This window comes from Sus scrofa, unplaced genomic scaffold, assembly GCF_000003025.6.
Source record: "Sus scrofa isolate TJ Tabasco breed Duroc unplaced genomic scaffold, Sscrofa11.1 Contig1914, whole genome shotgun sequence".
NCBI classification, from domain to species: Eukaryota; Metazoa; Chordata; class Mammalia; order Artiodactyla; family Suidae; genus Sus; species Sus scrofa.
Window position 1 is genome coordinate 68,395 of NW_018084979.1, and position 20,254 is coordinate 88,648.

Sequence of the window (20,254 nt, forward strand, 5' to 3'; positions counted from 1 at the left end):
CTGAGCTCCCTCCAAAGGCATCATCTTCCGGAGGGAGGCCCTGTGCCTGGGGGGGTGGGGGCGGGCCGGAGTCCCCCCTCTGGGATCCGGGGAGGAAGGGTGGGCCCCTCAGGGTTTCGTCTCTGTGACTCAGCGTCGGGCCGGGCCCCATCTGCAGACAGCCTGTGGATGGGATAGCTGGGGAAAGGGGACCTTCGGGTGTCTGTGGGCACCCTGTGGGTGGCCATCTAGGAAAAAGGCACCCAAGCTCAGGCACCTCTCTTCCTGGGACTCATGCTTAACTTCCGGGAAGGGTCTCTAGATTCAGCTCCCTCGGGGGAGGTGATGGGTGGCTGGCCCTGGCAACTGGGGGGAGGGGGGAGGGCGGCCCTTGTCAAGGGTGACAGCCCAGTCCCTGGATGCCCAGCATTCAGCTGCCCTGGGCGGCGGTGGGGGGGGCTCTTCTGGAAGCACAGGCCACCTTGAAGCATCTGCCTTGGTCCAAGCATCCAAGTCTCTCCACTGGTGCTCGGGGAGAGGTTACCCGAGCAACTTTGCATCTGGACGACGAATGTTGCTCGGTGAACCCCTTTTCGGTATCAAATTCCACCAGAGAGGCCGTCTCGGAGGAGGCCGTGGCACCTTGCGGAAGAAGCATGGTATCAGCGTCACTCTGGGGTACAGGACGGATGGTCGACCAGTTGGAAAGTAATTGTTTCGAATGTACTTCACCTGGTCCACTAGCCGTCGGTACCCACTGCAGCCTGCGGGGCCCTGGGCCTGGGCGCGTCGCTGGCTCCTCAACTCAGCACCTCTCCTGGTACCTGAAGGGAGATCGACCGTGTTATATTCGCTTTATGGACTTCGAATAATACATGGTTGATCTTTTCTCAGTATCACATCTCACCTTGGAGGACCTTTTGGAAATGAAGCTCTCGTGGGGGCCGGGGCCGGGTGGGGCTTTCGCGTCACTGCTGGGGCCGGTGCCGAGGAGGAGGGCTGGCTCCCCCAGGCGGGACTGGGCAGGGAGGGCGTGCACGTCCGGCCGGTGCCGAGTTTTGTCACCTGTCTCCTCTCACGCTTGGTATCTGATCCACCTTCAGGACGGCTCCCGGGAGGCGACCATCCCTGCTGCACAGCCGCGGAGTAGATGCCACTCTGGGTACTTGAGGAGAGGCTGTCTGTGATGAGTTCGCTTTAGTAATGACGAATATAACACAGATGGCCTGTTTTCAGTACCACCTACCTGCCACTCACGTGCAGGGCCAGGCCGGAGCCGGCCCGCCCCTCGCCAGGGTACGTGAATGCATGGCCTTCAGCGTGAAGCGTGTCTTCCTCCCTGCTCACCCTCAGCGTCTCCTCCACCCTGGAAGAGCTGCCCAGAGAGCCCAGCGACGTTGGGGAGAGTTGGGGGTTGCGCTGGGGGCTGATCATGAAGCCTTCGCTTGGTGTGTGACTGATGGCTCGGGTTCCGTCCGTGTTCCACGCCCAAGGCGCTGAGTCTCGGGGCTCCCTGGAGAGCCCCCTACAGGCCGGCGCCTGCTCCTTCGCAAGGCGTCCCACCCAGGGCCGCCCCTGTGCATGGCCTGTGCCTGATGGTGTGTCCTGGCCGCTTCCCCACCCATCCCAAGCCCCTAGAGGATTGACCTCTAGGAGAGGTCAGCTTTGGGACCTCTTCGGGAAAGGGCTGCTTGCTGTGCGTGCTTCTCCGCCTGGTGCTTGAGGAGAGGCTGCCCGTGGCCCGTCCGCATTTTTCAAGACGCACAATACACGGTCGGCCTCTCTTCAGTATCAAATCCCGCCTTGCATGCCTCCTGCTCGCTCGCCAAAGTCGTACTCACCGTCCAGCATCCAGCATCCGAGAGAGCCAAGCACATGCTGACTCGGCGGGGCCGCGGGGCGGGGCCGCGGGGCGGGGCCGCGGGGCGGGGCCGCGGGGCGGGGCCGCGGGGCGGGGCCGCGGGGCGGGGCCGCGGGGCGGGGCCGCGGGGCGGGGCCGCGGGCGGGGCGGGGCGGGGCCGCGGGGCGGGGCCGCGGGGCGGGGGCGGGGCCGCGGGGCGGGGCCGTCTGAGGAAGAAGCCTCCTCCGTCTGCAGTCAGCCCTGCTCAGTGGTACCTGAAACAGGTTGCCTGTGAGGTGTTCACTTTCTATACGATGAATATTATACAGTCAACCTCTTTCCGGTATCGAATCCCGCCTTGGACGACTTCTGCTCAGGGCGCCGACTCCGGGGAACGGAAGCTCTCTGCGCGGGTTGACCTATGGACTTGGTGTAGGACCTTTGCCCCTGGCCTGTTCATTTTCCAGCTGCTTCTGTTCTGGAGAGCTGCTGAGAGCAACATGCAGCGGACTCTCCGTCCCCGAGGGCCCTGCTACTGAGGTGCTGGGCGAGGCTTTACCTGCTGATTCTCATTTCACATAGGCACCCCCACCTCTCCGGCCCTGCCCAGACCACCCCACGATCGCTGGAAACATGGGAGAAGGGTCCAGGCCCCCGGAAAGGTGAATTCCAAGAGGGCCTCCTAAGTATGACCGGGGGAAGTTTGGCATTTGTTAATTGCCTCCCGGGCTGCAGAAAGCCCTTTCTGAGCCAGGCTCGCATCATCCCAAGGGCTGTGAGAAAACATCCTTGCCTTCAAACTCTCAGCTCTGTGCATGCCCTCCTCCCGTGCGCTCCTCCTGGGGTCGGGGGCCCCTCCGTGCCTGGCCCTTGGGGAGGGGTGGCCCCAGCTCCAGGAAAGACGCTAGTGACCATGCCCGTGGCGTGTCAGGCCGCCAAGATCCACCTCCTGTTGTTGCCATCCCCACCCCTCCTCTCCAGCCCATGAGCCACAGCCCTGCTGGAGGGACCATCCTTTCTGGCCTGGACCGCTGCCCACGCCCTCACTTGGGTGTTCTTCCAGTCCCCCTCCTCTTTCTGCCAGGGAGAACCTTCCAGAGTGCAGTCTGGCTCTCTACCCTGCCCAGAGCCCCTCTGTGGCTCCCCTGCCCTCATGCTTGGCTCCAAAACAGAAGCTAGTGACTCAAGCACAACCCCCCTATTCCTTGCTGCTTTTACCATGTGCCACTCCCCCACCCCCTCCCCACTTTATATCCATCCATTCTCCTGCTGGGAGCTGAGTCCTGGGTGGCCTCCTCTCTGCAGCCGGCCCTCAGCGCCCACCCTCCATCCAGGGTGCTGGGCTTCCTTACTCCTTTCTTGGGACATGCAGCAGAATCTCTTGCTCACGGCTTCCCCCTGCCTCCACCAGTAATTGTCCCCTTTTTAGAGCTGGGATTTGAGATTATGGAGGCAATGAAATGTCTCTTGCTCAGCAAGCCTGTCCCTGATCACCCAGCCTAGCCCCTACCTCTTCCCAGCCACTTTGTCTCATTCTAGCTTATCCAAAAATCCATATTAATATTTACTTTCTCTCTCCCCCCATAGACTCTTAGATTTCTCAGGGCAGGAATTTTTTTCGGTCCTGTTCCCTGCTGTGCCCCTAGCCCAGGAGTCCAGGCCAGGTTCATAGCAAAAGAATGGTGAGTGTTTGTTGATTGACTAATGGACTCCCTAAGGGCTGGGACCTTATCAAGTTAATCCCCAGGAAAGTGCCAAGCACAAAGGAGGCACTCAAGAAGATGTGGTGATGAGCACATGAATATGGTAATTGGTTTTTAGAATTTCTTCACATTTGTTAAAAGCTGTTTGATTTTTCCTTTTCTTTTCTGCCCCTTCCAGGATGTCTTTTGAGAGTCTGAGGTTTGCTTCTGAGGCTGGGCTTTTCTCTCCACTTTCCAGGGGTCCCCCAAGGCCCTGAAAGAAGTGACAAGCCCCAGTATAACCCTACAGACCCCAGTTGAGCCCCTCCCCCACCTTCTAGCAAACTCCATAGCTCTCAGAAACAGGTGCTCTGGGGAACTCCACCTGCAACAGGCTGGAACGTGGTGTCAGGGCTAATATTTTATGCATGGAACTCAGTAAATGGGGACATTTGGAGATGAAAATTGCTGTTAATGCATCCACACATCTTTGGAATACATTAAATGTGTGTGGGGGGCGGGGGGGAGGCAACATTAGCCTTATTTAATAGCTCCAATGTAACCATCCCCACACCACAGCACATCATTAAGGAGCACAGGCACCCCAACCCCCGTCTCCCAGGCTGCCACACGGGAGAAGCACTGGGTACATTGCTGCCACTTGAGAATTATGCATGAGACAAAATGTCAGCCTAGGGTGCCAGGCACCGGGCAGCGTGCATGTTCCAAACTCATTTTCGACCCAAAGATGGTGACCCTGTGCTGCTTGGTGCAGAATTTCATTAAAAGCCAAATTACTGGTTTATCTATTGTTTGAAGAGAAGAGAAAATAAACAAAGGGCCTTTTTCATCTGACCAACAGAATGAAAATGTCTGTCCCTGCAGCAGCCCGGAGGAAAGTCACTGTGGACGCTTGAGCCAGAGGGTCAGTGACTGGGGGCCATCGCCCAGGGGCCGCTTAGGTAAACCAGCCACAGGTTCAAACTCAGGGGTGCCCCTTGTTTTCCGGTGCCTGTGGGGGCAAGAGCCCTGGCTCCCCAAATGCTCTTTGCACGATGGGGTTGGCTCGCTTTTCCCAACACTCAGTTTGCCGTCCTTTTCCTGGTTTTTCCCTGCATCCACCTGGCACCTCCAATTAGGTGCCATGACTCCCGGAATAGAGTGTCTTCAGTCGGGGACAGTGCCCACGGCCCCTGGCCTGGAGAGTGGCCTGCTTGCTCTGTCAGAAGAGCCAGCCGCCTCCCACCCAGCCCCAGGGTCCCCCTCCTCTCTGCTCCCCCCACCCTTCCGTGTACCACCGAGCACAGAGACAATGGCTTGTGCAGTCCTGGGGCCTCATGGGCCCTCAAGGATGTAAAGACCCCCCCAAATGGCAGGGCTGAGTTTATTCCTCTCCTGTCCCAACCCTCTGCGCACACCGTCACACAGGCGAGAAGTCTGAGGGCTGAGGGGAGAGTGCTTTGTCCTGGCTTTTTTCCTAAGGGGTATCTGAAGCTTTGGGATCAAGACCCACCTGTGGCAAGTGAGCAGTTTCCTTCATGGTAACAACAGAGTGACCCAGCAACCCAGGGCCGTGAGAGCGCCAAGGGCGACTCAAAACCTCTTTTCTCAGGGGGCAGGGGGTGGGGCCTGATGCTGCTACCCTGCCACAGAGCTTCCAGAAGCCAGGGCCTCATGCTGCAGTGCCAGTTCATAGTAGGTGCTCAGCTAATGCCTGGATCAAAGCTGGTCTCAGACCCCAGCGCAGAGTAGGCATTCGACACGGGAGGGTATTGAATCAGGTCTTTACTGCCAGGCGGACACACACAGGAGGCGCTGGAAGGACGTTTGCAGAATGAATAAATAAACGTGTGCTCTTTGAGGGGATAAAGCAGCAGAGAAACTAAGAAGAATCCAGGGAAGCTGGACATAAATCTCCACCAAATGCCACCAAGGCTCCGCAGCCGAGGCCCCTGAAAAGACCCCGTGGAGGCTGCAGGCCATTCGTCACGGCGGGGACGGGCTGGAGGGCCAGGAAGCAAGGGCTTGATGGAGCGGCGTTCTTCATTTTCGCATCATCCCGGCGGCAGTGGAGGGCGGCCCACGCGTGTGCAGCCTCGCCGCCTGCCTGGCGGACTGAGTGCCGGGCTGGGGGTGGGGAAGGACCCGAGGAAGGGCAGGCACTCGTCTCAGAGCTTCCCCTCGTGCCCTTGGTGCCGTAGTTGCTGTGTTCATACCTCTGAGTCCCTCCTGCCATTCGTTCCAGATGCACCTGTACCTGTAATGCCTGCCCCTCCTCCTCCAGGGCTCTGCTCCAGTGCCCATTCCTACAGGAAGCCCTCCCTGATCCACCCTCCACACAGAACCTCAGCTTGCAGTCCACTCTCCGTTCTCTGATGCTTTGATTAGCAGGTACCTCCTTGGCCCATCTGCAAGCTCCATGGGGCGGGGGGCAGGAGGCGGGGGCAGAGGCTGTTTCTGGTGTGGTCGCTGGGGGGCCCTGTGCCTGGTAGGGAATCTAGCTTGTGGAAGGCACCCTGCGATGTTGATGGCCTTCTCATCCACAGGCACGCTGGGCCTGGCACTCGGCAGGTGGCCAGTGCATGGACATCCCATAGAGCCTTGGGTTGACCCCAGCCAGGAGCCAAGGGCTGGGCCAGAGGCGGCCACAAGGAACACACTTCTGCCTAGAGAAGTGTGAGCCATGCGCCGGCGAGCCTGGCCCCATCCCAGAGACATTCACTAGGTCATTGCCCATCAGAAGGGCCCCTCGTTGCCTCCTGTTTGGGCCTGGAGCAGGGCTGGGGTTTGCTGGGCTCCCAGGGTCCAGGGAGCCCACGCCTGGTTATGAGAGTTGGGGCCACCTTACCTAGCATAGCTCCTCTGGGCTTCAAACCGTGTTGAGTGACTGAATGAAACAGGGTCTCCTGACTCCAGCCCGCAGCTCCCTCCCCACCCCATGCGGCCTTGCTCGAAGGAGAGGCTGGCCAGCCGCGGAGAAGGAAAGAAAGCGCTCATGGGCAGCGCGGCCGCGAGCGTGCGGGAGGCTTAACCAGGCTGTGCCCTTGATGCCAGGGCCCGAACCCCAGGGTTCTGGGTCTTCCCAGGGGCAGGACCCTGCTGAGAAGGTGTGGGGTCCGGGGTGCGGGAACCCGTCCAGGATGCCGCTTCCCACCATCTGGGCTATCTTCGTTTTCTCTAACACTCAAAAATAGATGTTTCTGTTATGCTCTCTGGTTGGCAGGGGAGCAGCAGGGCCCGCCAAGGCCTGGGGGAGCCGCCAGCCTGCTGAGTTTTACTGTACAAACAGTTGGGGAGGGGGTGCCTCTGCTAACTTGAAATCCCCCATCAGTAAACATGCCAATTTCAAGTGTAATTAACTCAGGCCGGAAAACATTCAGCTTTGGACTGCCTTTCACAGTTGACATTGTTTTTCTTTTATTTATTTATCTCTTTCCGGGTGTGGTGGTGTCTGTGGCAGGTTTCAGCCAGGAAAAATAGGAGGGGGGGCTTGCATAGGGAGGGGGCCTGGTGGGGAGGGGAAATGATGGGAGGAAAAGAGAGGGAGCGAGCCCGACACCCCCAAGGGCTCACGTCTCTGTCCCCTTTCTGTTCAGGGCGGTGGGGGGCAGGAGGGAGCAGGAAGGGGCAGACCCTTGTGCCAGCTGGGCCCAGGGAGTCAAGTGTCGTGGGCACGGTCACGGTCCACAGTCAGGGCTTGGGGAGGGGTCTCTGGGGCTTCCCTCCTGACTCCCTTGTGCCTTGCCCCCGCTCTCAGGGGCCAGACTGCCCTGTCCGGATCGCATCTCCTGTTTTTCCGGACGGCACAGTGGTCCCTGCTGTCGGACAATGCTAAGGGCACCCTGCCCTGCCTCACCCAGGAAGCCGGGGTAGGCCTCTGCACCCCTCCGCTCCACGGTTTGAAGGACGCATACGGAGTACCAGGGGGCGAATCCCACAGCCGGAGCGACCAGCCTTCGAGTGGCCTGTGGGGAGGGACTGTGTGGACCCTTGGAGATGAACCCAAAGCCAATGCCCTTGCTTCTCCCGCCAGACAGCGGCGCTGGGAGGTGAAAACGCTGCTCAGAAGCACCTAGGAATTCCTGCTGTTCCTTTTCAAACATGTTGAATGTTGTCAGGCTCTTTGAGTAATAAAGACATTATAAAAATTTAAGTCCGTTCGTGTATCTATATGTTCAGAGAGGCTCTTCACTAAGAGGGGGGTTTAAAAACCAAGGCTGCCTGCCTCCTGCCTCTGGGAGGGCTGGTCACGTCGAGCCCCTGACCTTTGCCCACAAAGCACTGTGCAGGGAGCCTCTTCCTTTAGCCCGGGTGGGGGCTTGCTCAGGACCCCCCCACACACACACACCCGCCCCTGCCACCTGCCTGTGAGCTCACAGCCCCCTATGGGAACCAGGGCCATGAAAGGACACCACTTCCTCTTGGTCTCAGTCTCCGGTCTGAGATGCACCCCCCCACCCCAGCCCCAGCCACCAGCCCCCGCAAGGGGCAGAGAAGGCCAGGGCCCAGGGGCAGAGTCGGTGCCCACGCCTCGCTCTGCCAGCCTCCGCCTGGTCACGACACAGCCGGGCTGACTCAGACGCCGCCCCAAGCGGGAGCCTCATAAATTACATAATTACCTATGAAACCTGCCACCGCCGGTTCTCAGCCGGGAAGGACACGCTCTGGCCGGCGGGTGACTCATGCTGTTTTCCCCAGAGCCTCTCGCCCGCGCTCTGCCTCCATCTCGGCCCGCCGGGCAGGGGGAGTAGGCACATCCTGGCTTCCGGCCTGGCTCTGCGGCAAAGGAAAGGCAGGGGCTTTGGGTGGGGGGCACCCTCTGCAGTCCCCCCCCGCCAGGACCCTCCAGGTGGACAGCCTTCCTCTGACAGGAGAACACCGAGGCCCAGAGAGCTTGCTCTGGCTGGTGTCTGAGCCCCGGTGTAGACCTTTGGGTGAGCGCAGCCCCCAGGCAGACCCCCAGAGCTCTGGCCCCCTCCCCCGGGGAAACTGCCACCTCTTCCCCAGAGTCCCCTTGATGGACAGACTCTCCCTTCTACTCTTGAAAGTGACTCTGAGTTTGGGGAAGAGGCGTAAGGTTGCCTTTCCAACCCAAACTGGATGGATATACCTGGTGGGGGTGCTGGGGGGGGGTTGGAGGGGGCTAAACTTGCACGTGAAAAACCTGGCGAAATGGGGCCTGATAGGTGTGAGCTTCCCACAAGGACTTGGGTTCAAGTCCAGCCTTTGTCACTTACTGACCCTGAGCCTCAGTTTCCTCATCTACAAAATGGGCATCCACCTCACAGGGTGTTGGCCCAAATGGGCTGAGCGTGAAATGGGTTTCGAGTGGGAAGCGCTGACTGGGTCAGGTTCTCAGGCTCTCATTAAAGTGGGAGCTCCCTGCCGCTGACCCATGGCTGGTTAAGGTCCCCGGGGATCCTAAAGTAACATCGCACCTGCAGCCAGACTCACCCTGGCCCAGAGACCAGCCACAACTGATGGTCCAGACCACCCCTCGCCAGTGGCCGCAATGCCCAGGGCCTGTGCCCTCTCCACCTGGCCCCCAGCTCCTGAAGGCACCCCCAAACAGGACCACGGGGGTCACCCTCAGAGCCACACCTAGGCCTGAGGCAGAGGCCCACAGTGGCTCACGGGAATTCTGAGGGAGCGGGGGGTGTCTTCTTAGAGCTCCCAGTCCTGGGAGAAAGCCGCACGTGGGAGCAGTTCTGTGTGTGTGTGTGTTTGGGGGTGGGGGTGTCCCTGGCCTGCTCAGGTCACCTCTTGGGGGCTGTAGAGGTGTGGACAGGGTGGTCCCAAGGTCAGCCACCTTCTCAGTCCCACAAGCCGTCTTGGCTCACCCGCAAGCCCACCCCTCACTCTCACTTCCACACTGTGTCCAGACCCCCACACAGAGGTGCCAAGCAGCTGGCTTCCTGAACAACCTCAGATGGCACATCTCCTACCGTGGCCCCAGCCTGGCCTGCCTTCCTCGGGGCGATCCCCTGGCGCTGGCTCACTCTCCTGACAGTGATACGACAACTGTGCACCTGCTGTGTGCCAGGCAGGAACAGAGTGCTGTGTTCAAAGCCACACTCACAGATGTGCCCTTGGGGAAGAGGGGGCTTTCTGGGTGCCTGCCAAGGTCAGGGACCCTGGGCAGGGTGCAAAAGCGGGGCAGGGAATCGGGAAGCAGAGGTGAGGCGTGGTGGGCATGGGGGGCAGGTGAGGACTGGATCCAGAGCTGGGCTAGAAGAAAGGTCTGGGGTCAGAGTGGACCTGGCCTCTGAAGTATGGCTTCTCACGGGCTCTTTCTGAGACGAGAGCAACGGACACCCCTGTGCAACTGTCCCTGGGTCATGGTCTGATGTGGCCGAGCCACAGGACGCTCACCCTCTTCTGGTCACTAATGAAGCTAACCCCACACGGACCTCCTGGTGACGAGCCCTCTTTCTGATGGGGGGCAGTCACTTCCACTCATACCCAGTTCCCCTAATGGCCATGCTCGTTTGCTCCCCGGGGCACGGGGGGCACGGTCTCTGCTCTGAGTTCTGTGCAGAGGCACACCCCTCCTTTGTCGGGCCACACAACTGAAGGACCGGGGCTGAGGTCAGCGCTCCCAAGAATACGACCAAGCTTCCTCGCAGAAGGAATATTTCCAGAATATAACTACATTCCAACCCTCAGGACAGGGCTGGGGGACCGGGGGTGGGAAGGGCAAGTGACCAAAGCATCAAAGGTGCTTCACTCTGCACTGGGGCTCTAACCCTTCAACCCTGAAGACAGGGATGGGGACCCTGCCAGCACCACACACTAGAACACCTGAGCACCCAGCCCAGCCCTGCCATGGACCTGCCGTGGGGAAGTCACGCGAACCCTCGGCGCTTCGGTTTCCTGACTGCGCCACCTGGGCACTTTGGAGAGAGAGCTGAGCCCAAGCCTGGCACACAGAGTGCTGTGCGGATAGCCAGAGCTCCACCACCCAGAAGTCTCTCTGCCAGCCGTCTCTGCCTCTCCCACCCCCACCCCACACCTGTGCAGACACAGGGGATACGGGGTGCATGGAACAGATCTCCCCTGCACCAGCCTCTCCCTCACAGAAGGAGGAAGATGCGAGCAGAGCCACAGGCGGGTGGTCAGGGACACAGAGGCTCTCTGGGTCCCCAGGAAGCCGGGACCGAGGCCGGCCCCTCCTGCAGAATCCTGGCCGGGTCAGCAGGGCTGCTGTTCATCCCGTCTGGTCTGCTGTCATCTTCCACTTGGCATCTTGCTCACAGAGCCAATGTCTTCCTGAGGCCGGCCCAGGAGGAAGAGGGCTGGTGGCTGCTTGGTACACACGAGGGGGGTGGGGGAGAGGGGGCCTGGCCTTTACTAAGGCTGCCCCTTGCCTGGGCTTGGGATAAAGAGAGGGCGCAGGCCCCTCCCCCACGGCGGGTCACTCCATCAGTCCCCTCAAACCCCAACACCCGTGGGTTTCCAGTTTCCCTGCCTCAGGTGTGCACAGCACAGTGGGTCCCCCGGAGAGCTCCTGGCCTGAAGCTGGGCAGCCCCCTCCATCTCTCTGCTGGGGACTCTGAGTGCCTGTGTTTGCAGCAAAAGAAGTCTCAGCGACGGCCTGGGGACCCGGGGCTCCCTGGCCTTTCCGAGCTCCCTGGCACTTTGTAACCTGTAACAAGGCGATAACCATCAGTGGGCGTTAATATTTCATGCATGTAACTTCCACTTAACCAGCGGTTTCCAAGCTCTGGACAGAGACCCAGTGGTGCCCGATCCCTCCCCAGCCAAGGGCAAGGCCAGGAGACAAAAGAGTGAGACCCCGAGAGGCCTGGGGCAGTTAATGGGACTGGGTGCCCACACTCAAGTCGGGGAGAAAGACCCTTGGGTCATCCCCTCAGCACGAGGGGATGAACCCAGCATCCCGGACGCTGTCCAGGGCCAGGGGGACCCCGATTACAAAGTGCCTCGCTATCCTTTAGCCGCAGGAAGGCCCCTGCCTCCTGTCTGACAGCTTTTAATACCAACTTTCCTGTTTCTGGCTGGAAAAAAATCAGCTCAGGCCCAGGGAAGCATCTGCCTGAGGTCCTGCACCAGCAGGTGCGGGGGGCACTGCTTGGAGCTGGGGTTCCCCTGGGAAGGCAGGGGCGATGAACGTTAGTGCTGGGGAGGCTGGCACAGCCCCTGATGGCAAACCCTCGGGAAAGGAAGGTGCCAGCTGTTCCGTTCCAACTAACATCCTGGTATCAGGACAGGGACAGCCAGTGCTGAGTCCTGCCAGGCTGGGGGCAGGGTGGGGGGTAGGGAGAAATCCAACTAGGGGACCCATGGATCTTGAAGGGGTGCCAAGAGTGCGCAGAGAGGTAGGTAAAGCCATGAGGGGCCAAGAAAGGGCCAGAACAAGGCTCAGTGGGCAGAGGGAGGGGTTTGCGGCTGCAGGGTTCCGCGCCCTCTGACCCCTGACTACCGGAGACCATTGCACGCGGGGCTTCACAAAGAGAAGTTGGTGCTTTTCTCGGGGCGGTGGGGGCGGCAGCTGAACAAAGACCCCCCCCGCCCCCCCCGCCCCCGTCCAGGGTGGTTCAGCGGAATTGCGGAGAATGAGGTTGCTGGTTGCTAATGGGCTTGGGGAAAATGGGATGCAATTTCGCCGGTGTTTTTCAGGCCCAGAGCTATTGAATAAATGAAGCGCGCTAGGTCTGAGTCACCGGCTGACGCACCGCCGCCGACTCCCGCGTCCTGGCCGGCGGGGCGGGGGCGGGGGCGGGGGCGGCGGGGCCGGAAGCTGGGAGGGGGGCGCCGGGCCGCCCTTGTCTGGCACAGGATGGGGGGCGAGCCGTGGCCTGTGGAAGGCGGGGGAGGGTGGAGAGACAGACGCAGAGCAGACCTTGCCGGGCCCGGGGGACAAAGGGGCCGGATGCGGGCGGGCGGGCGGGCGGGCGAGGAGGGGGGCCGGGAAGGAAAAGGGCGGTAGGCAGTGAGGGGCTTGCGAGAGATCTTGACCTTGTCGCCGCAGGGAAGGGGGTCAGCCGCTGGGGGACTGCGTGCCATTGTCCCTCACAGTGAGGGGCTTCTCCCCCCCAGGCTTGGGGACTTGTGGGAACGTGGGCAGCCGGCGGACCAGAACCGCCTGGGGAAGGGGCGAGCCATCTGAGCCTCAGCCTCCCTCCCGGGGCCCCCTCCCTCTCCCCCCTCGGCCTGGCGGGGAGGAGGAGGGCTGGGGGCTGCCTTGGGAGCGAGCGGGGCTGCAGCTGGCAGACCCCTGCTCGACTGTGGGAAAGATAAAACCCAGCCCGGGCCCCTCTGGTTGTGGCCAAGGGCGGACGACGTTACACAGTCTCCACTGAGCTGGGCGGGGGGTTGGGGGGTGTAAGTGGCGGGGGTCAACTCTAGGCCTGGGGGACACCCAGCGGGGTGAGGGGCTGGCACGGGGTCGGGGGTCCGGAGCGCCCACACCTGTAGAAAGCCCCTGGGTGGAGGCGGGAGACCTGGGCTGCCCCTTGCTCCCCAAGAATCTGCTGTGTGACCCTGGGTGGGCCCAGGCCTCTCTGAGCCTTCAGTGTCTAGCTGGAAAAATGAAAAATGCAAACAGTGGAAATTTCTACTGAGTAGGCATACATTCAACGCCCTGTCAGCCCCCCAAGACCACAAGACCACAGGGCCCATTTGGGACCCCGGCTCTGACTGCTGGCTTCCTCTCACACTTCTAGAACACACGGTCAGGGCACACGTGAGGGGGGAGGTGCTTCCCAGATACATTCCCCCCCACCAGCAGCCCCAGTGAGACTCTCACCTGGGGGCCTCCACTGCCTATCACCTGCTACCCACCCCCTCATCACCCAGGTAACCCCACAGGACTGCACCCCTTCTCTGGCCCCACAGCCCCCAGCCCCTCTGGAAGCCTGTGGAAGGACACTGCGAGCTGTGAGTCTGGATCAATGAAGGGACAAGAGTGGTTGCAAAATTCAGGCCTCCCAGTCCAGGGTCTGAACTGTGCAGTGCCAGTGGCAGCTTGGCACAGCTGTCCCCAAGAGCCACCCCTGGGATGCACAGCTGTCCCCAAGAGCCACCAAGGCTCACTTGCCCTGAGGTCCAGGATATCTCTGGGGGACTCCCTCCTCCCCTAACAGCACCACCAGCTCTGGGGGTCCCTGGGGAAGCTGCTTCTGAAAAGGCAGGATATAATGTGCGCCAAGTGTCTGTGCCTTGGGCTCTCTGGTGAGCAGAGCGCAAACCCCGCCGCCACCCCCAACCCCTCTCCTCGGTTTCTGAGAGCAGGTAGGAGCCCAGCTGGCCAGGCTGTTAGCAAAAGTGTCCCCTGTCGGCGATAGAGGGTCTGGTGTGCCACAGCCCTCACTGAGCTCACCATTGCTCGTCCATTCTTTTCTTTTATTTTTTTTAAGAGATGTATTTATTTTATTTATTTATGTATTTATTTTGTCTTTTTGCCATTTCTTGGGCCACTCCCGCGGCATATGGAAGTTCCCAGGCTAGGGGTCTAATCGGAGCTGAAGCCGCTGGCCTACACCAGGGCCAGAGCAATGCTGGATCTGAGCCGCATCTGCAACCTATGCCACAGCTCACGGCAACACCAGATCGTTAACCCACTGAGCAAGGGCAGGGATCGAACCCGCCACCTCATGGTTTCTAGTTGGGTTCGTTAACCACTGCGCCACGACGGGAACTCCCCATTCTTTTATTTTTATTTGTGTCTTTTTAGGGCTGCACCCACAGCATATGGAAGTTCCCAGGCTAGGGGTCGAATCGAAGCTGCAGCTGCTGGCCTGCACCACAGCCACAGCAACTCGGGATCCAAGCCCCATCTGCAACCCACACCGCAGCTCACGGCAACTCCGGATCCTTAACCCACTGAGCAAGGCCAGGGATCGAACCCACATCCTCATGGATACCAGTCAGGTTCTTAACCTACTGAGCCACAGTGGGAACTCCTGCTCCTCCACTTTACAGATGCGCCCAGAGGGATGGAGCTTCGTGCCTGCAGTTGAGCATTGAGGAAGAAGACACGTGGGGGGAGCCTGGGGGTGAGTGGATGAGAGAGTGCTGGAAAGAACTGCTGACAGTCTGATGAGAGCTTGGTTGGGAGGTTTGGGGGGAGGGACCAGGGAAGCAGGGAGGTGCTCTAGATGGTTTGGAGCCTGTCAGAAAGCAGGCGTGTCTATGATTGGGCTCACCATCGACCTGTTGTGCAGTCTAGATGAAGATGCAACTGCCTTTGGAAAAGAAGCAGCTGTCCCTCATCTCAGCCAAGAGAGGGGCAGTTTGGTGTTCGGTGACTGGATGCCTTGGCTGACACGGCGCCCTTGTTTCTGTCTGTGCTGAGACGGAGTGATGAAATGGCCGTGCTTTGCCGCGTCCCATCATCGTCTCCGAGGAGCCTCGCCTGAGCTGGGTGTCTCTGAGAACGCTGATGGCCAGCGGGAGGGTTGAGCCATTCTCTTCTTCACTAGTAAGGATCCAGGCCAAGCTTCACCACGAGGTGGTAACTGGTAGAACACACCTGCCTGCAGAGCATGATGCCAAGCATTTGTTTGTTGGTTAGAATTTCCTTCTCTCCGCCACCCCTCAGCTTTACTGAGATATCATTGACAAAATCGTGTGCCTTTAAAGTGTACTATGGGGGAGTTCCTGTGGCGGCTTAGCGGGTTAAGAACCTAACATCGTCTCCCTGAGGATTCAGGTTCAATCCTTTGCCTTGCTCAGTGGATTGAAGATCCAGCATTGCTGCAAGCCACAGCATAGGCTGCAGATGCAGCTCAGATCCTGTGTGGCTGTGGCCATAGTGTAGTATGGCAGCTGCAGTTATAATTCGACCCCTAGCTAGGACCTTCCATACCCTGCAGGTGCAGCCATAAAAAGAAAAATCAAAAAGTGTACAGTGTGATGATTTGGGATACCTGGATGTTATGAAATACTGGCCATAATCAAGTTAATTTACACACCCATCACCTGACAGTGTTTTACCTTTTACCTCTGAGATGGGAAGGGTTAAGATCTACTCTCTTAGCAACTTTCAAGCCTGCAACACATTAGAGTTAACCACGGGCGCCATGCTGGACATTAGTCTCCAACACTTTTTCATCTTTAACTGGAACTTTGTACGTTGAACACGTATCTTCACTTCCAAGGTCCTGGCAACTAGCATTCTATTTTCAGTTCCCATGGGCCCCCCCCTTTTTTTTTCCAGACTCCACATTTTAAGTGATACCATGTGAGAGTAATTGTCTTAGTTTGTCCAATTTATTTCACATAACATAATGTCCACCAGGCTCATCCACGTTGTCCCAAATAGCAGGATTTCTTTCTTTTTTATGGCTGAATAATATTCCACTGTGCCCATTACATTGTACAGGATTTGCTTCTTTATGGCCGGATAATATTCCATTGAACATATTACATTATACGGGATTTCCTTTTTCTTTATGGCTGAATAATACTCCATCATACATCTAAGCCACCGTTCCTTTACCCATCCCCCTGTCAATGGGCACCTAAGTTGTTTCCACATCTTGGCTATTGGGAATGATGCTGCAATGAACATGGGATGCGGGTACCTTTTGGGCTAGTGTTTTCATTTCTTCAGATAAATACCCACTAGTGGAATTGCTGGATCGCGTGGTAGTTCTAATTTTAGTTTTTGAGAAACATCCCTACTGTTTACTGTAGCAGCTGCACTCATTTGCGTTCCCACCAGCAATGCACACAGGTTTCCGATTTTCCCCCTTCTCGCCGATGCTCGTTGCTTCTTGTCTTTTTGATAATAGCCATTCAAACAGATGAAATGTGATCTCCTGGTAGTTTTGATTTGCTTTTCCCTGGTGGTTCGTGATATTGAACATCTGTATTTTCAGGTACCCGTTGGCCACCTGTATGTCTCCTTTGGAAAAATATCTGCTCAGGTCATCTGCTCGTTTTTTGATGAAGTTATTTGTATCTTGGCTATTGAATTCCTTATATGTTCCAGTTATTGGCCTCTGATCAGATATATGGTTTGCAAATGGTGTCCCCCATTCGGTAGGTGGCCTTTGCATTTTGTTGATGGTTTCTTTGGCTGTGCAGAGATTCTTTCACCTTCTGTAGTCTCTGGTTTATTTGCTTTTATTGCCTGTGCTTCTGGTGTTACATATCTAAGAAGTCACTGTCAAGACCAATGTCAAGGGGCTTTTCCCCTGGGCTTTCCCCTGGGACGTTTAGTTTCCAGTCCTACATTTAAGTCTTTGGTCCATTTTGAATTCATTTTCGTGAATGGTATAAGGTAAGAATCCAGTTTCATTCTTTTGCCTGTGGATATCGTGTTTTCCCAATACCGTTTATTAAAGGGTCTACCTTTCCCCGTTGTGTGATTTTGGTGTCCTTGTCACATGTTAGTTGAATGTATGTGAATGGGTTCATTTCTGGGCTCTCTATTGTTTTCCGTTGGTCAATGTATCTGTGTTGTTTTTGGGTTTTTTGCCTTTGTTGCCTTTATTTAAAAAAATTTTTTAATACAATTTGTAAAAGTCACACTCCATTTACAGTTATTACAAAATATCGGCTGTAGTCCCCGCATGGTACAGCATTCCTTGAAGTCTACTCAATGGTTTGTAACTCCCACCCTCCCCCTCCTCACTGGAAAGCACTAGTTTCTTCTCTGTGAGTCTGCTTCTTTTTTTGCTATGCTCACTAGTTTGTGGTATTTTTTTAAGATTCCACATATAAGCGACATCATACAGCCTTTGTCTTTCTCTCTCTGACTTACTTCACTTAGCATCATGCCCTTGAAGTCCATCCATGTTGCTACAGATGGGACATTTCTGTTCTTTTTTATGGCTGACTAATATTCCGTTGTGTCCATATACCACCTCATCTTTATCCCTCCACCTGTTGATGGACACTTAGGTTGCTCTCATACCTTGGCGCTTGTCAATAAGGCTGCTATGAACATTGAGGTGCATGCATCTTTTGGAATTAGTAGTGTGCAGTGTTTCTTTTTTCAGATGTAGACCCCGAAGTGGAATTGCTGGGTTATATGGTGGTTTTCTTTTCAGTTTTTTGAGAAATCGCCATCCTGTTTTCTCAAGTGGCTGCAGCAATTTGCATTCCCACCATAGTGTGGGAGGGTCCCCTTTTCTCCACATCCTCTCCAACATTTGTTGTCTGTGTTATTTTAAAGGCTAGCCATCCTGACAGATGTGAGTTGAAATCGAGATTTTTATTAGCAATGTTGATTAGCAATTTTGATTAGCAATGTTGTGTATATTTTCACATGTCTGTTGGCCAGCTGCATTTCTCTTATGAAAAAATATCTGTTCAGGTCTTCTGCCTATGTTTTAATTGGGTTGTTTGGGTTTTTATGTTGGGTTGTATGAGCTGTTTATATATGTTGGATATTAATCTTTTATTGGCTGTATCATTTGCAAATATTTTCTCCCATTTAGTAGGCTGTCTTTTCATTTTGTTAATAATTTCCTTTGCTGTACAAAAGCTTCTAAGTTTAATTAGGTCCCATTTGTTTATTTTTGCTTTTATTTCCTTTACTTTAGGAGACAGATCCGGAAAAATATTGCTGTAATTTATGTCAAAAAGTGTTCTGCCTATGTTTTCCTCTAGGCATTTTATAGTATTAAGTCTTACATTTAGGTCTTTAATCCACTTTGAGTTTATTTTTGTATATAGTGTTAGAGAATTTCTGATTTCATTCTTTTACATGTAACTGTCCAGTCTTCCCAGCAACACTTATTGAAGAGACTGTCTGTTCTCCATTGTATATTCTTATATATCCAAAAGTAGCAGGATGCACCTTTTTTCGCATGGAACATCCTCCAGGACAGATCACATGCTAGGCCACTAAATAAGCCTTGGTAAATTTAAGAAAATTAAAATCACATCAAGCATCTTTTCTAAGCACAACACTATGAGACTAGAAATCAACTATAAGAAAAAACTGCAAACACACACACACACACACACACACACACACACACACACACGGAGGCTAAACAATCTGCTACTAAGTAACCAATGGATCATTGAAGAAATAAAAGAGGAAATAAAAAAAACGCTTAGAGATAAATGAAAGCAAAGACATGATCAAAAACTGGCACACAGCAAAAGCAATTCTAAGAGGGGAGTTTATAACAATATAAGCTCACCACAGGAAATAAGAAAAATCTCAATTAAACAACCTAACTTTACACTTAAAGGGACTTGAGAAAGAAGAACAAACAAAACCCAAAATCAGTAGAAAAAAAGAAATCATAAAGATCTGAACAGAAATAAATGAAATAGAGACTGAAAAAAAAATAGAAAAAAAAATCAATGAAACTAAAAGCTAGTTCTTGGAAAAGATAAATAAAATTGGTAAACCTTTAACCAGACTCATCTGGGAAAAGGGGGAAGAGGGCACGAATCAATAAAATCAGAAATGAAAAAGAAGTTATAAATAACAACACAGAAATACAAAGGATCATAAGAGACTACTGTGAACAACTACATGCCAATAAAATGGGGATTGTGTTGAATCTGCAGATTGCCTTGTCATTTTGACAATATTGATTCTTCTATTCCAAGATGTTTTTATCATCTTTGATTTCTTTCATCAGTGTTTTTGAGTTCTCAGAGTACAGGTCTTTTGCTTCCACAGGTATGTTTATTCCTAGATATTTTATTATTTTTGAGGTGATGATGAAAGTGGTACTTCTTTCTCTTTTTGATCTTTTGTTGTTAGTGTATAGAAATGCAGTAGATTTCTTGTATCTGCTATTAATCTTGTATTAATTTTGTATCCTGCAACTTTAGTTCTAACACCTTTTGGTGGAGTTTTTAGGGTGTTCTATGTATAAGATCATGCTTTCTGCAAACAGAGATAATTTTACTTCTTCCTTTCTGATTTGGGTCACTTTAATTTCCTTTTCTTGTCTAATTGCTCTGGTTAAGATTTCCAGTACATTGAATAGAAGCAGCGAGAGTGGCCATTGTTTTCTTGCTTCTGATCTTGGAGAAAAAACTTTTAACTTTCACCATTGAGTATGAGGTTAGCTGTAGCCTTGTCATGGATGGTCTTCATTATGTTGAGAGACATTCCTTCTGTACCTAATTTGTTGAGAGTTTTTGTCATGAAAGAATGTTGACTTCTTTCAGGTGCTATTTCCGTACCTATTGTGATGATCTTATGATTTTTATCCTTCATTCTTTTAATGTCATAATCACATTAATTTGCATATATTGAACCACCCTCATATCCTAGGGAAAATCCCACTTGTAAGCATTTATGAATGTGGCCTCATTAAATCCTGACCTCACCTCCAATGGGCGGGTGCTACTCTTAGCTCCTCTACTGATGAGCAAACCAAGACCAGAGAGTTTGAACAACTTGCCCAGGTTACAGAGTTTCTAAGTGGCTACTGCGATTTGAACTTAGGTCCTTAGACTCCAGAGTCTAAGCTTACCTTTGGGGACATAGCACTCCAGCCCTGTGAGAGTGAGAGAGACCTGGGTGAGTCACAGGGGCACAAAGGGTCTTGACTGAGTCTAGCTCCAGGGTTGCTCAGGTAGAGTGTCAGGGCTCCACATGATGCTGGGCCGTTGCTGGATATTGGAGGAGGGGCTTTCCCTTGCATATCAATATCTGCCTGATGAGGTGTCTTTTGTTTGTTTGTCTGTTTATTTTTGTTTTTTTCCTTATTAAGGCCGTACCTGAAGCATATGGAAGTCCCTGGCTAGATATTGAATCGGAGCTGCCTATGAGACCTATACTGCAGCTTGTGGCAACACCAGATCCTTA

The 20,254-nt window shown here is 54.7% G+C and overlaps 2 long non-coding RNA genes across 2 annotated transcripts; both read left to right on the top strand.

Moving 5' to 3' along the window:
* Positions 1–2,056: 2,056 nt before the first annotated feature.
* Positions 2,057–7,654, top strand: LOC110258356. The gene is made up of 2 exons (XR_002341099.1): positions 2,057–5,892; positions 7,259–7,654. It is a non-coding gene; the product is annotated as an uncharacterized LOC110258356 (long non-coding RNA).
* Positions 7,655–11,700: 4,046 nt separating this feature from the next.
* Positions 11,701–16,081, top strand: LOC110258365. Its single transcript, XR_002341127.1, has 3 exons — positions 11,701–11,837; positions 14,443–14,516; positions 14,685–16,081. It is a non-coding gene; the product is annotated as an uncharacterized LOC110258365 (long non-coding RNA).
* Positions 16,082–20,254: the final 4,173 nt, after the last annotated feature.